Source organism: Marmota monax, unplaced genomic scaffold (assembly GCF_021218885.2).
Source record: "Marmota monax isolate L192 unplaced genomic scaffold, Marmota_monax_Labrador192_F-V1.1 WCK01_AAM20220418_F8-fsc00030, whole genome shotgun sequence".
NCBI classification, from domain to species: domain Eukaryota; kingdom Metazoa; phylum Chordata; class Mammalia; order Rodentia; family Sciuridae; genus Marmota; species Marmota monax.
This window is the reverse complement of record NW_026691988.1, coordinates 5,350,883-5,365,911: the sequence shown is the minus strand read 5'-3', so window position 1 is coordinate 5,365,911 and position 15,029 is coordinate 5,350,883. Positions and strand designations below refer to the sequence as shown.

General features: G+C 37.9%; 1 protein-coding gene across 12 annotated transcripts in view; it reads right to left on the bottom strand.

The window, feature by feature from the left end:
• Eya4 (EYA transcriptional coactivator and phosphatase 4) overlaps nucleotides 1-10,493 on the bottom strand; it is a 270,189-nt gene extending 259,696 nt beyond the window's left edge. For 4 of the 12 annotated variants that reach the window (XM_058581337.1, XM_058581334.1, XM_058581346.1 and 1 more), the window contains exon 1: nucleotides 9,367-10,019. The gene's annotated coding sequence lies outside the window, so the exon portion shown is untranslated. Of the gene's footprint in view, nucleotides 1-9,366; nucleotides 10,020-10,349 lie in introns of those variants that run through there. The other 8 variants (XM_058581361.1, XM_058581352.1, XM_058581363.1 and 5 more) reach the window with 4 other exon arrangements.
• Nucleotides 10,494-15,029: the final 4,536 nt, after the last annotated feature.

Genomic DNA, 15,029 nt, shown 5'->3' with positions numbered 1-15,029 from the left:
TAGGTGACTGACTGTATGTGCAAATATTTGATAAAAGAAATACCACACAATATAAATGGCTAAAACTGATTTTTGAGCACTTTGTCCTCCTTTATGGGGCTTAAAATGCAGCCTTATATTTTCCAAGATGACCTGAAAGTACCAAATTTGAATTTGGCCCACTAGGGACTCAATTTATGGTTCATGATCTGTGACCCCCCAAAAGACTCAACTCTAAAAATCTCTGAAACTTTTTGGGTAATTTGATGAAAGACATATAAATATAATCAGAACAACTAATACTCATATTGATCATTTTGCTAAATGCATGACACATATGTACTCATCGAACCCTTATCAGAAACCCATGAAGTATGTGCTGTTACACACAAGAAAACTGAAGCAAAATCAGTTTAAGCAACATTCCTATGTTACAAAGTACTTGGTGCCATCGTGTCAGAGCTGGGGTTTGAACCCAAGCAACCTGGCTCCAAATTCATGGTACTTAACCACTATGCCATATTAAGAATTGGGTGTCTCAGTTTTCATGTTCCATGAAATACCCATATGTCCAGAGATTTTTCAGTATCCTTAGCTTATCCACTAGATCCCTGACTTCCCAGTAGTGGGAAATAAACACATTCCTATATACACACAAGCATATGTGTGCACGCACACACACACAGACATACATAAAACTACATTGCACATACATAACCTGGGTCTAGATTCAGATCTGAAATTCTGTTGGATTAATATCCCAAATCCCTGAGTTTCTTCTTCAGATTTTCCCACGATATAACAATCACAGCTCTTTCTCCTGTTTCTAGTCTCATGGTAGTGATGTCTAGTGACACTACACTACTCTCACGTTCAGTTATTTTACTGATTCTCTCTACAGGAAGTTAGTGATCCCCTACTTACTATTTGTCAAGTAGAGTATAGTGCACTATGGATACAGACATGACACATACAGTTAGTTCCTCCAGCAAATTCTCAGCCTAGAGCAAGATTTAGATTAATGTAACCTGTTAAATTTCAATGTGGCAAGTACTAGACTAAAGGCAGAAACCAGGTACTTTGGGGGTAAAGAGAAAGAAACATTCAACTCAGCCTCAGTAGGAGGTCACATTTTATACCTTCAATCTTGATAAAGAAGTAGAAAAGGAAGTCACAGGAGCAGAGAAGAGATGTCTTGCATAAAGATATGCACAAAGAAAGAAAATGTGGGAATGGCCAGGATGTATTTGAGAAGTGCAGTTTTCCATAGGGCTGGAGTAGAGAGATCTTGTAAGTGGATGGTGAGAGATGAGACCTGCAATCTGAACAAGGTTCTCAGCATGAGGCTGGGAATTCCACAATTTGCCTTGTTGGCAACAGAGAACTTTTAAAAGGTTTATAAGTTGAAAAGGGACCTAAGAAAAACTGTGAATGAATATGGCTGAACATTCTAGGGATGAGAGCATCTTAGACAGACTAAGCACAATCCAGAAGAGTCCAAAAGAAAGATATCAAGATAACCCATCCTACTTGCTATGACACGGGCAACACTGTGACCAAGATGACATAGGTCAAGTGTCCACCTAGATTTGATTGACTACCTTAGGATTAATTCTGTAACTTTGGTCACATTGATAACTCACTGTGCTAATCATTCCAGAAAAAGATATGTAAAATTATAACAACACATTAAGAGTTTCAAAGTCTTCAAAATTATACAGAACAGGAAAATAAGTCTATTTATCCCACATTTATTTTTGCATATCTTTTGCAATACTGACAATCAAAAAGCATTTAATAAGCATTTTCCAAGAGCCCAGAATTTTGCTAGTTATTTTTTATAAATGAAGCATTTAATAACTGAAGTTAATCACTGGGGATTAAAAATAGGCATAAACTAAAAATTGTTTGTGGATCAACTAAGAAAAACAAACCAGCATCATCTTAATACATAACATTCATATAAAAAATTTCAGTATGCTATTCTTAATACATCTACTGAGGTTTTTATTCTTAATAGTTACCTATTAGAAGCACAGTTTGAGATTGTTCAAAGACCTGACTAGAAAATGTAAATGTGATTCACCCACCTTGTGATTAAATACAGCCAGAATTACTAGAGTCAGAACTATACATAAATACACATTTGCATTCAAATATAAAAGTTTAGTGAAAAAAAATTAGATTGAGATCTGTTGACTTTCCAAGTCATTACTATTTTCAATACTATTTTCAAACTAGTTTCAATACTGGACACATTAAGTTAGAAACATTCAGTCTCTTAATCAGAACATGGGGGTCTTTTTAAATCCTTTAACATTAGGGAGTTCAAAGTCAGAGGTGAAATGTAATGAGTAGATCACTCCTCTGAGTATATGCAGAGGTCTGTGGATTGTGTACATGACCTTGTGGAGAATAAGCCCTCCCTGTATGTGGTACACCTACTTGATTAAGGATAGAATTTCAAACTTAATGCTATTGCTTTTGTGAGTAGAATTAAACTTAACAGCATATGAATGTAAATTTTTATTATTTAATTATAGCCTTGCAGAAGAAATGTCAGTTTTTGTTTTATAAAGAAAGAAGAAAAAAATAACAGAAAGGGGAGATCCATTCATGTCAATTTAGGCCAGTGTGTTGTGTCTTCATTAATTCTTTTTTTTTTTTTTTAGTTGTAGATGGACACAATACCTTTATTTTATTTACTTATTTTTATGTGGTGCTGAGGATCGAACACAGTGCCGCATACGTGCAAGGCAAGTGCTCTGCCACTGAGCCACAATCCCTGCCCCTTCATTAATTCTTTAAAGGAGAAAAGATGCTCAAATCAAACAAACCTTTGCAGGTAAACATCCTGTGCTTCAGTCAGACCTGAAACTGTATGTGGGGATCATGCTGATCAGTTTTTATGTTCTCAATGTTAAAATGAAGTTGAAAACTGGTTAACAGGAATATTCAAGTGATATAAAGGTAAACAGATCTGTTGTTAATGCATAACTGGGAGATAGTTTATGGTACTTGATTTGTCTGGTATGGGTGGTTTGTGTGTTTAAGAGATGGAGTTTCCCTACATGTTGCTCAGGCTGGCCTCCAACTCCTGGGTTCAAGTGATTCTCCAGTCTCAACACCCAGAGTAGCTAGGACCATGGGGACATGCCACCACTACATTCTAGTAATGACACACTAACATACTAGAGCAGGCACTATGAGTTGTGCCCTTTCCATAAAGGATATAACATTTTCATAGGAATTTTCATACATTTGAAGACTTTTCCAGAGAAATCTGGCCAAGCAGCAGTAACAATGGTAAGAGGGCATACACACACAGAGAAGGGGCACACTTCTCTAGTGAGCACAACTTTCCTTTGAAGAAACGGGCCTAAGAAAGTGGCTAAATACATAAATAAGTAAAATTGAAAACCACTGCCTTCTGTAACTACTTCAACATTTTAAAACAGGTTGTTAATAGGTAAACAAGAGTGCTTACCTAGAAACAATTCTTTAAAATACAAAGTTTGATAATCATATAATCTGAAAGTATTTAAAAAATATGGGTGACCACATTATCATTTAAGCCTACCTCTAGAAATCCATTATGCACTCTTTAATGCTTCTTCCCCTACTAGTTGGTTCAATGTGACAGTGTTGATTTGAGATTTTTAACCAGTGTCAGGCTTAACACAACAACAAAACCCTAAAACCAAAAGATAAGGCTTGAAAAACAAAGGACACTTTTGATGTAGGTTAAATATTCCAAAGAGCTCCTTGTAAGTTCTTGATAACTGGGCATCATCCGCAAAGTATTTCTTCAAATTTAGTCATTTGTTATCAACTTTCATTATCTTGGCTATATGGGTCAAGCACTTGTTCTTTGTTATTTAATATGTTTCTTTAAATAGGTACTTAAAAAAATTCTTTTACTCCAATGTTTGTGGCTTTGTCATAAACAATTTACATAAAATTATAGGTTTAATATGAAATTTAACATTTTTCTAGTATCTGGTTATCTTTAAATAACTGAAAATATAAAATGCTTTGTTTGTACAAGTGCTCTTTTTTATTAAACCTAGCACAAAGCTTTATTAAACCTAGCACAAAGCTTAAGTTTAAGCACAGGGTGTTAGGGTAAGAGTGGGAAGTTGGAGTCCTGAATCCACACCATTATATGACTGGATCTCATCTTCCTCATCTGTAAAATGGGGATACTAAAAATACCTAATTTATAGTATAGTTGAAAAGATTACACATAATACAATTAAAATAATGTTTTGCATAAAGTAACTCTTGAATAAATGTAAGCTAGGATGTCATTTTGACAATAACTACTCGTGAAAATAGAATGACTTGCACAGACAGCAAAATCACAATTATCCAGAGACTAAATTGGATATTTTTATTTAGGAATGTACTTTGACATATGAATGTACATAAGAAAATGTACCCTTAGATATGAAATATAAACATGGCACTTACATATTGGTGGAATGCAGCTTCACTTTGAAAATATTTAAATGTGATAAATAGCAATTAGACTTCACTCAAAAATTCTAACCTAAAAAAAATACTCATTGAGAAAAAATATTTTAAAAGTCATAACATGATAATGTAGATCTTTCTTCCATGGTCTAAAAGTACTCTAAAATATTAGTACATATAAATAAAAAGTTTTAAAATATAAAAATATTTTATTGAAATATTTCATGTAGGAAAAAAATTCTGATATTTTAATATGGTGGCTTTTTTCATCAGCCATGCACCAAACTCTCAGGGTGAGAAAAGGGCCAGACCAGCACTGAAAGGTTTCAAATATCAAACTATACTATTATGTCAGTGCTAAGATCAATTAGCACCTTTCAATGACAGAAAAGGTTACAGTGAGACTCAGAGGTACTCTCTGAAAGTGTCTTAAACCACCGCACAAATGTGATTTTGATGGCTCAAAAAAAAACACTATTTTAAATTAATCAGTTTCATCTCCCTTTCTGGAAGAAGGAAAAGAGGGGAGCAAGGATAGTGATATATTCTTTCAGTATCTCTTTACTAGTAAACACATGGATGGGGAAAGGATAAGAATCACACACTTCACAATAAACAACCTATCACCAAGGCATACACTAATGTGCGCCACAAGCAATATTAAGTGACTGTAATGTTTACAAAGTCTTCAAACCTCTTAAAAGCAATCAAAATTGCTTGTACTCCTTTTGAATATGCGGCTCTTATTTATTTTCTTCCACTCAAGTTCAAAATAAATGATACCCGCGTTGCCTCCATGTACAATTTAATGAACATGCAATGCCCCCCTTATAGTAAAACACATCTAACTGAAAAATTTGATGCATGTACTACAATAAAATACACCTTTGCATCTCACCCATCTGGAGGGCAAATGCCTGAAAGAGTACGTTGGTTCTTAGTTCACCAGGAAAAATTCATGAGAAGCAGGTACACTGCACTGCTATCCATTCCCCCTGGTGTTGATTTCCTTCACCTAGTAACCACTGTAATAAAATCCCCCAACTGTAATTTCTGAATACAATTAGTTTAAGATACTCTACTGAGAGACACATTATAAGAATGTAGTATATGTAAGGATAATATCCATTTGAAAAAGAAACTGTCAGGATTATAGTCACACTGAAATAATAACAAGGTGTTTGACAGAGGTTTGTTCAGCTCCTCAATGAGAAGATTCAAATCCTCTCCTGCTTTTGATAGCACACTTTTCTATTTATTTCTTAAATGAGTGACCTGAAATATTTACAACCAGACAGTACCTAATTTTAGGTTTTAAGTGCTTTAACAGCTCCATGAAATATGATCAGCAGCTGCAATACTGAACTATGGTGAATAAACTCCTTATAAAGGGGGCCTGTTTTTACTGAATGTTTAGTGTTCTTGCATTTACTTAAATAAGAAAAAAAGATAATGAAAAACATAATAAATACTTACATTCTTAAATTACTTAACACTTCACTAATTCTCAAAAGGGATTACCTCCCCTCTTCTTGAATTCTTGAACAAAAAATTAAAAAAAAAAAACATAAGGTTCCACTGGGCGAAATAAGTTCAATTTTACTATCTGAAAGTCAGAATGCAAATTTTCCAACATCCTAACTTTTTATATAAAGAGTTTTATGTTTTCTACCACTTTACCTTTCTAAAAACTCTAGATAATCTGATTCCTGTGCATGAAATTTTAAAAATGAAATAACAAGCCCCATAAATATATTTTTAGACACGACATCAGTCATTGAGAGTTTTGCAACAGAGACTGAAAACATGAAACTGGACACTCTATTTCCCGTGGCTATGTAAAATTTATTTACACCCCAAATCACAATATAAATAAAAGGAAACAGAAATGGGAGAATCTGTTTTTCTTTTCTTTTTTAACTCAAAGGAAGTTTATAAAAAGAAAAAAATTAATTATTGCAAAATGACAAACCATTCTTCTGCCAGTCACTCTTTGAAAAAAACTTTTTATGAAAAAGCAACATTTTTTAATCCAGCTTCTCTAGAGTCCAGCATGTGTATTTCTCAGTAAGATTAATGACTTTCTTTAAGACAATTTTTTAAATTTTTTTAGATGTTGAGGGGCCTTTATTTTGTTCATTTATTTATATGTGGTGCTGAGAATCGAACCCAGTGCCTCACCCATGCTAGGCAAACGCTCTTACCACTGAGCCACAATCCCAGCTCAGACAATTTATTTGTATACAGATCTTAGGGATTTTTAATTTTTAAACTTGAACATATTACTTATACTAAATATTATGTATGAAAACATACTTGTATAAAACTTCATTTTGGAAATGAGAATTTGACTATCTAATTTTCAAGAAAATTAATAGTAATAAAAAGGCAAGAATTGAATAACATCATTTTACTTTAGTTATAATTGTGAAACATCTTCTAAATATGATGGCCTTAAAAACGTTAGTAAGTGTGCTTAAAATAAGCATACTTATTTTCAGGCAATTTATAAAGGAAAACAGACTTTTAAAAGCCAAATTGATTTTAAACCTTCCTTTATTAGAAAAGACAAGGACACATCCCTAGTAATGAGAGAGAAAAAAAAAAAGAGTTTCCAGCTAATCTAATTATATTACTTTCAAAGCTATTACTGTCAAAAGTTTTAACATTCTCCTACAGACATTTTTTTAAATAGTTTTACTTTGAAAGAATTACAACTTTTAATCAGATGGAACAAAGTGTATGGTATATAATAAAAGTGGGTGTAGTTATATGTGCATTTGGTATAATCGCCATAAAACTTAGATTCTGTAAATCTCGCTCCACGCAAAACAGTTTGTTTTTTGTTACTACTGATTTTTATTTGGGGGGATAATCTTATTTTTAAAAATACACAAATGTCTTTGAATGCAATCTTAAAATACACCATACCACATATCAGATATTTTGTTTCAGGAGTCTCTCCCCACCCCTTTCCCTAGTTTTTGGTTCTTCAGGTCTCAGCTTGCCAAAAACATTTTAAGACAAATAATTAAAAAGATGATGTTTCTGATTAAAACCAAGTTCTACCAGGGAAAAGATAACAAGCACAATTCTGGTGTTGAGGAGATCTTAAAAATAAAATTTTAAAAAAAAAAAAAAAACACCCAACAAACAAAAATAAAAAAGCTTCCTCAACTTTCAATCCTGTCATTCACCAACGTGTAAATGAAACTTCAGAAGCTGTCGATGGGAGCCCGCGGTTGTTAACCGCTCGGAAGACTCCCACCTAAATCCCGCAGGAGCCGCACTGAAACTGACAAACGCCCGAGGGTGCAAAAAGCGGCCGCTGATGAGAAGAGGAACAAAACACCATATTCGAGAAGATACATTTCGCTCCAACATTACGTTGATCCCGGGGTGCCAAGCCAAAAGGGGTAAGGGAGAAAGAAAACTGTTAAGTATGAGCTCTTAATGTGAAACCTAACCTGCTGGTTCTCTTAGGTATCAGATTTTGGAAGTGTCTGTAATGACAGCCAGGAAAGCAAATTAATGGCCAACGGCCCACTGGGTTTGAACACGAGACTCCTGTTACCTCCTCGCAGATCAAGTACATAACACACGCGCACACGGAGGTGCTCCACGTGGAACTGTCTGAAACCAAAACACACGCCCGGGAACTATTTGCACCTTGGCAGAAAGGACCAAGGGACCTGTACCTTCCTCTGCTGCCCTCAGGTTAAAATTCATGAATGACTCTGCCCGCTCCGCTCAGCAGTGGCACGGAGAGGTGCAGGGGGGCGACAGAAGAGCGGACAGTCCCCAAACTGCACCCTCCCGCACACGCTGTCCCCCAAAGCGCAAACCCCATTAGCCTTCAAGGGGAAGCGGAAAGAGGGATGGGGGCGCAGGGAGACAATACCATCCATCCCAACAAGGGAAGAGATGAAAAAAGTAAACTGCCCTCTAGTTTCTCCATCGCTTGGCTTCGAAGCTTGATCCGCAAATTTCCCTAACCGCTCCGAGCTGCTCAGAATCTTATATACAAAGGAAAGAAAATCTACCAAGCTGAAATGCGGGTTGCTGTGTGGCGCCGAATAAAACAAGCGCTCACACTGTCTACCTCCAAATCCCGCTTCACCAAGCGAAAAAAGAAAAAAAGAAACCTTTCAAGACCAGCAGCCTCCCCAGACCCAGTAGGCTTTGAAAGGAGAGCAAACCCGCTCTCCTCAGTCAGGTCCCTTCTCTTGGAGAAGTTATAATCCCTCCACGGCATCTGTGTCCCGAGCCAATGAACGCGACTCCTCTGACTGGGCGCCTCTAATTTCACGGACCCTGGCAAACTACAGAAGACACTCAGTCCACGCCACATAAAAACTATTAACGTGGTATCGGCGCAGTTTTAAACCCGGTGAGTGCCTGAAAATTAGAGCACAATCACTGAATCTACACAAGTACCCCGTCTCGTGAAAACCCAGGCTCCTGGGCCATCTAGGGGGTCATTACAAAGTAATACAGGTCACAGGATGGATGTTGGGGAGACCCTGGTGCGCACTTTTCTGTGAGGCGGGGGCGGGGTGCAGGTAGGAGCGGTGCACCCTATGGCAGACTTAGCTGCGGTGAACCGGGTTCCACGCCGGTAGCGCTGCGTCCTGCAGCAGACAGCGGGCTCCAAGGGGACCCTTTGGGATTCGGGTCTTCTGCTCCGCAAGAGCGCACCACCGCAGTTAAAGCGGCCTGGCCTCTCCCGCATAAGACACCCCGCCTTCGAGTGCCCCAGGAGCTCAGGAGCCCACACACTGCTCGGCTGCGAGTCTTCTGTCTTCAGCGCATTGCAGTCGTGCGCACTTTTTAGGGAAGAGTTTGGGGGCTTCTCCAAATATGGACCCTCGCAGGCTGTAGGGCTAAGGTTGGATGAAGAGGTATACTCACCTCCCGTCGCCCGGATCGCCTCGGGATCCCGAAGTCCAAGTGTCTGCCCCAGCCGCGGATCCTCCCGTCCGTGTTTAGGTATTTATTCTCGTTCCTTCCAATGTCTAAGTTTCCCCTTCGCGTCGTGTCTCTGGTGAAAACAGGACATCCCCTTCGTCCACCCCCAAAAAAACAGCCTACACAAGTCGGGGGAAAGCCAGGCGGTGGGGAGAAGCCGGCTCCGAGGTGGGGAGTAGGAGAGGGGAAGAGCCAAAACTCTGGACTGACGACAGGGGGAAAAGTAGAAGAAAAGAAAAGGAGCGCGCGCCCCGCAGCCGCAGTCGTCACTCCCCAGCTTTTCCCCGAAGCTCCTTCCCCCTCTCTAAGGGAGCGACAACTTCAAGTGAACTGGAATGAAGTTTTGCGCGGAAGCCCGGAGCGGCCCGAGCGTGCGCCGCGCGGCGGGCAGCCTCGCACTTGCGCGCGGAGTTGGAGGCGGGGGTGGGGGGGAACGTCGCAGCCAGCGACTTCAGGCTCGGGTGGCCACTGGGGGCCTCGCGGCAGGCCGCTGGGCGCGCGGGGACCTTGGCTTGAGCGGGACCGATTCTTTTATATTCGACCTGGGGAGACTGCCTGCTGTCATCCTTTGCGGTTTCGCGTGGGGTCCGCTCGGGGCCTTGTGGCCCTGGGCGTCCCCGGTGGCGCCGTGGTAATCTCCGCGCCCTCTGCGCCGCCCCACCCCGCCCCCACCCGGCCTGCCCCGGGCTGTTGCAGCCTCTAGACTGAGGGGAGGGACCCGCGGCCTCTCTCCCCTCCCTGGGAGAAGGAATCACTGTCTGTCCCCACCTGCTTCTGCGGGGCAGTTCGTGGACTTGCCTGTATCCCTCCTGCAAACCGGCTCCAGGGTGTAGGCCACTGCGGGCTCCCTGCCCTGTCTCCGTGCCACTCACCCCAAGGGAGAAGACAGAAGGGACTTCTAACGCAAAATAAAAGCCAACGCTCACCAGATTTGGTAGCTTTCACTGTCTGAAGATAATAAACTTTTCTGTGGAGATGTATGCTGTGAAGGAGTAAGCATTGTGCAGATCGGCTGGGGTGGGAAGGGCCTGGGCCCCCTCCAGCGCTGGGTGCAGGTATAGGCATCCCTCCCAGACGCTCAAAGGTCAGGCAACTAAGACTGAATTCCAAGGCAGCGTCAGAGCTTCCTCAGGCACATTGCTGAAATGACATTTCGTGCCTAAGCCTTCTGCGTATGCATTAGGTACCTACATAGGATTTAAGACTCTCTATATACACATACAAATAACATAACCGGGCCTACAGCAAAGTAAATCCATATATTTCATGTCCACTTAATCATCTCTGTCTAAAACCTATTATTTATTTCAGCAGCATCTTCTTTGTCACATTGATAATGATAAATGAGAATTTACTGTGGTCATTGTGTTGGTCGCTTATGGGACATGTGAGTGCATTTAGTTTTCACAACAACTCTACAGTTGTCTTTGTTATTAAGCTTATGTAAAAGATGAGGAAACCAAAACCCAAAGAAACCTAAGTAACTTTCCCTGAAACCAACACAGTGGTCTCTACACCACAAAGCCCATGATTCAACAGTGGCCATGCACATTGCCTAATTCATAAAAATTACTCCCAATCAGGTAGCTGGAGATGTATCTCAGAGCCCTTGTATAACATGCACACTGCCCTGGGTTTGAGCCTCAGCATTGCCAAAAAAAAGAAGGGGAAGGGGAAGGGGAAGGGGAAGGGGAAGGGGAGAAATGACTCCCAAAGAAAATTTAGTTTTAACATTGTATAAACTAAATTTTAACATTTTGTCTACTAACTTGTAAATTATACTGTGAAAATTTTCAGAAAAATATTTCATTCTCTTCTTCAACTTGGTTACATGCAACTGAAATGAGGACCGCCAAAAATAAAATCAATACTGAACACTTGTAGTTACAATTTAGTTTTTAATGAGTGGGACATTGTCTACAATAATTAAGAGGCAATGGAAAAGCTTGGGTTATAAATTTTAACTGATAAAGGCACTCCTTGCTGCTTTCATCACTTACTGGGTGTTCTTTCCTGCTCATTTATTTTGGAGGGTGCAGGCACTGCCAGGCATACTGTTTCCTTTTCTGGTTCTCAAGGTAGAAAGCACTCTGGCAGTGGGTTGGAGCAAAGAGGAACTGGAATATAGTCCAGAGCACATTCTGGCCTAAAGAGGAGTACCAGTTAATATACACTTAAAGAGAAAATGTCAATGGGCAGACTTAATTAATTTTACAGATCTCATTTTATCCATTTTACATGTGAGATTTTTGGCAGGCTGACCTTGCTTACAAGGTTACTTTGCTCTCTCATAGTGTTTTATAAATCTATAATAAAATGCATTTAGAAAAGATATCAAAAAATTATATGAATATTATGCCATCCAAATATGACATATTCGTCATCCAAAACCTTTTAGTACCTTCTAATAATCTCAAATAATATAAGTAACATGGATATTGCTAGGAGTGAAATAAAATATATTTTCAATTCACATTTGAAAAAAAAAGGTTGAAATTAGAAATCAAGCAATTTTAAGGTTGTTAAGCAAAACATATCGTTTGTTTAAATAAAGCATGATTTCTAGTATTTCTATTGAATACCACTTGCTTTTTCACCTTTAATATTTTTAACTTAATAGATACATTTAACCTATTTCATTAAATAAGTTTATCTGAAAAAGGAAAATTTTTATCATCACCACAAAAGGAAATCCAGTATTATTTACCATGAGTAGTAATGACCTTGGAAATGAATATATATTGTGGAAACAACAGTTATTTTCCCTGTTTCACCTAAAATTACCTCACACACCAATTTGAAAAACATTGGTTTGTAGAGTTACAATCCATGTGTCCCCTCAGGCTTTGGAGAGAAATGTTGAATCCAAGTTACTTCTGTGCTTATTCAATCATTGATGTCCTTGCTTAAAATATATCTGAAGTCTCTGAAGTTGAAGTGTCTTTTAAATTAACATATTAAATTGTTTTTCTTACTTGTGGAAAAACGTAAACAATTTATAAGTACAAAGCTAAAAAGCAAATTACTCTGATAAAAGATTGTGCTAGTTACCCATCCCTTCATCCATTCTTTCCTTCCCTTTCCCTCTGCATATTAGGCTTTAACCACTGACTCTCAACCCCATGATAGCAACATCTATTGGCCCAATATGGTACTGCAACAAAGTTCTATAAGGCAATGAAGAATAATGGGAGAAACTCAAAGAGCTTGAAAAAAAATTTTGGGAAATTCTAAACTCAAAAACCTACTACCAAATTCTGAAAAAATTTCCAAAATACTAGTAGATCCTACATGGTGTAAATTTAACTTAGAATATCTACAAATGTTCAACTCAATCTGAGAAAAGACATTTGAGACAGTGTAGGAATATGTGACTTTAGAGTGCAAATCAGTGGAAAAATAAGTTCCACTGTGAGCTATTCCCTTAACTCACTCCTCTGGGGTACAATGCCTCTGCCAATATCATTTACTATTTGTTTATTTTTCAAATATTTATGGCACTGTTTTGGCATTTAGTTTTGTTTAACTCAAATTAAACAAACAAACCCTCTAAGAGCTCATAATCCAAAACATAATTTTACTTTAATTTCATTTAAAAGCAAACTTAAGGAAAAAAATAGTACTATCACTTTAGTAAGAACAGATTTTTTAGGCTAAGAAGTGGAATAAGACACTATATTTACAAAAAAAAAAATTAACAGAGGACTGGAAATTTGGAGAAATAATCCCAAAGTGAATCTCTTGAGCACCCTTTTAGCGTACCTTTGAACTTCAGCTGGAAGCATGCACAATTCCTAAAAAATACAGTTATTCAGTTGTTTCTTAGTGAGTCCTAAGCCAAACCCTTTGAGCTTTAGAAGAATGAAGTTTTAAAGACCAGCCTCAATAAGAACAAGGTTGATCACTGTCTACTCTATCAATGACAGACTCTGAGAACAAATGAAGATAAACAGAAATCTAAACTCCTGAGCTGCTGGTTTTCTAAAACCTGTAAATAAACACACATTTAAGGTAAATTCATGCAGAGAGATCAAACTTGAGAAAGTTCCTAATAGTGTGTTAGAGGGAAGAAGTGAGACCTATCTATTATGCCAGTTACCCATCTATTGGGTCATTCTCTTCTGATGGACTCTGAAACTTTCTCATTCTTGGCAAAGTGTCTAAAGAAAGACAACTGCACATTTTCTGGAGACATTTTCTTTGTATTTACTTTAAAATTCTCTCTTCAAAGTTTTTCTCAAGTTAAATCCTTCTAGTAACATATTATTCAGTTCCAGTTTATCTTCCATGTTTACACCCAACCTTTGGATGTTTATAAACAGATATCATGCCCACTTTTAGTCATCTGTTTGCCATGTTAAACAAATGTAAGACCTTTTAATCTTGTTGCAGTTTAGTATCCCAAAGCCCTTAATCATTCTTATTGCTTGTCTCTGCACTATTTCCAATTTCCTAGATGTTTAATTCATTTTTGTTAGGGACATCCCACATCAAATTCCAGGTGTGGTCTCATTAGCATACTAGAATGTATCATACTTTTTTTTTTCCTTTTCTGGCATTACGTTTTGGCTGCCCTTCAAGTTCCCACCAACTCATGCTACTTTTAAATTCTAACAAACTTACATGTAATTTGCTTCTTTATTTTCACTGCACACAGTGTTTCTCTTGGCATACTATGCCAATCCTGATTTCTGAAGTACACCAATTACACATTTTGTCCCTTTGATTTTATTGGTTTATAATCATCTACATTTCAAAATAGAAAAATTTCACTTAATATCTTTTTAATACAACCCTTTTTATGTATCCTTATGATGTCTTCCTGCTCATGAATTTCCACTGATTATAATTTGAAAATCCTTAAGTATATAATCCAATGGTTGGTAGAAGAAGAAATTAAATTTTATAGAGGGAAAATAAACTGACCGACAACTTTGAAGTAATTATTTGACATTAGTAACTCTAGTATCTAATGTATAAAATCTTAAAGTTAGGAAGACTACTAAATTGCAACAATCTATGCTGAATACTTTTGAATGAAAATATTATAATATGATATTATTAGAAACTGACAAAAACTTTGTATTATTCCTTTCACTATATTTAATAGCACAAATACTTAGAAACAATTTATTTGTACAGTGTTTTCCAATTTCACATATTCTCATCACTCTCCAACACACCTTTAAATTACTTTGCCTGATTACATGATTCCTTTATTCCACCACCCTCTCAAAAAAAGAAATCAGCACTCAATATATCTACTTTTTATCTCCTAATCCTACAAATCTGACTTTTGCTTCTTTTATACAGGATGGTTCCTTAAGATCACCAGTGGTCTCCCATTTTTTGTTTCTTAGTATTCATGATCCTTGACATTCAGGAAGTATTTAGCATTACTGACGACAGGCTTCTAGTTATGCATTTTTCAGTTTTCATGATTCTGAGTTTATCCTGAGATTGCTGCTACTCAAGGTCCTACAGAGCTTCTTTCTTTGACACTCAAAATCCTCCTCGGCAAAGTTTCTCCTCTCTTTCTGCAGGATGCTCTCTTTACAACTGCATTCAGTTCCATCTCTTCTTTCATCTCTCAGTGGGTAACTTAA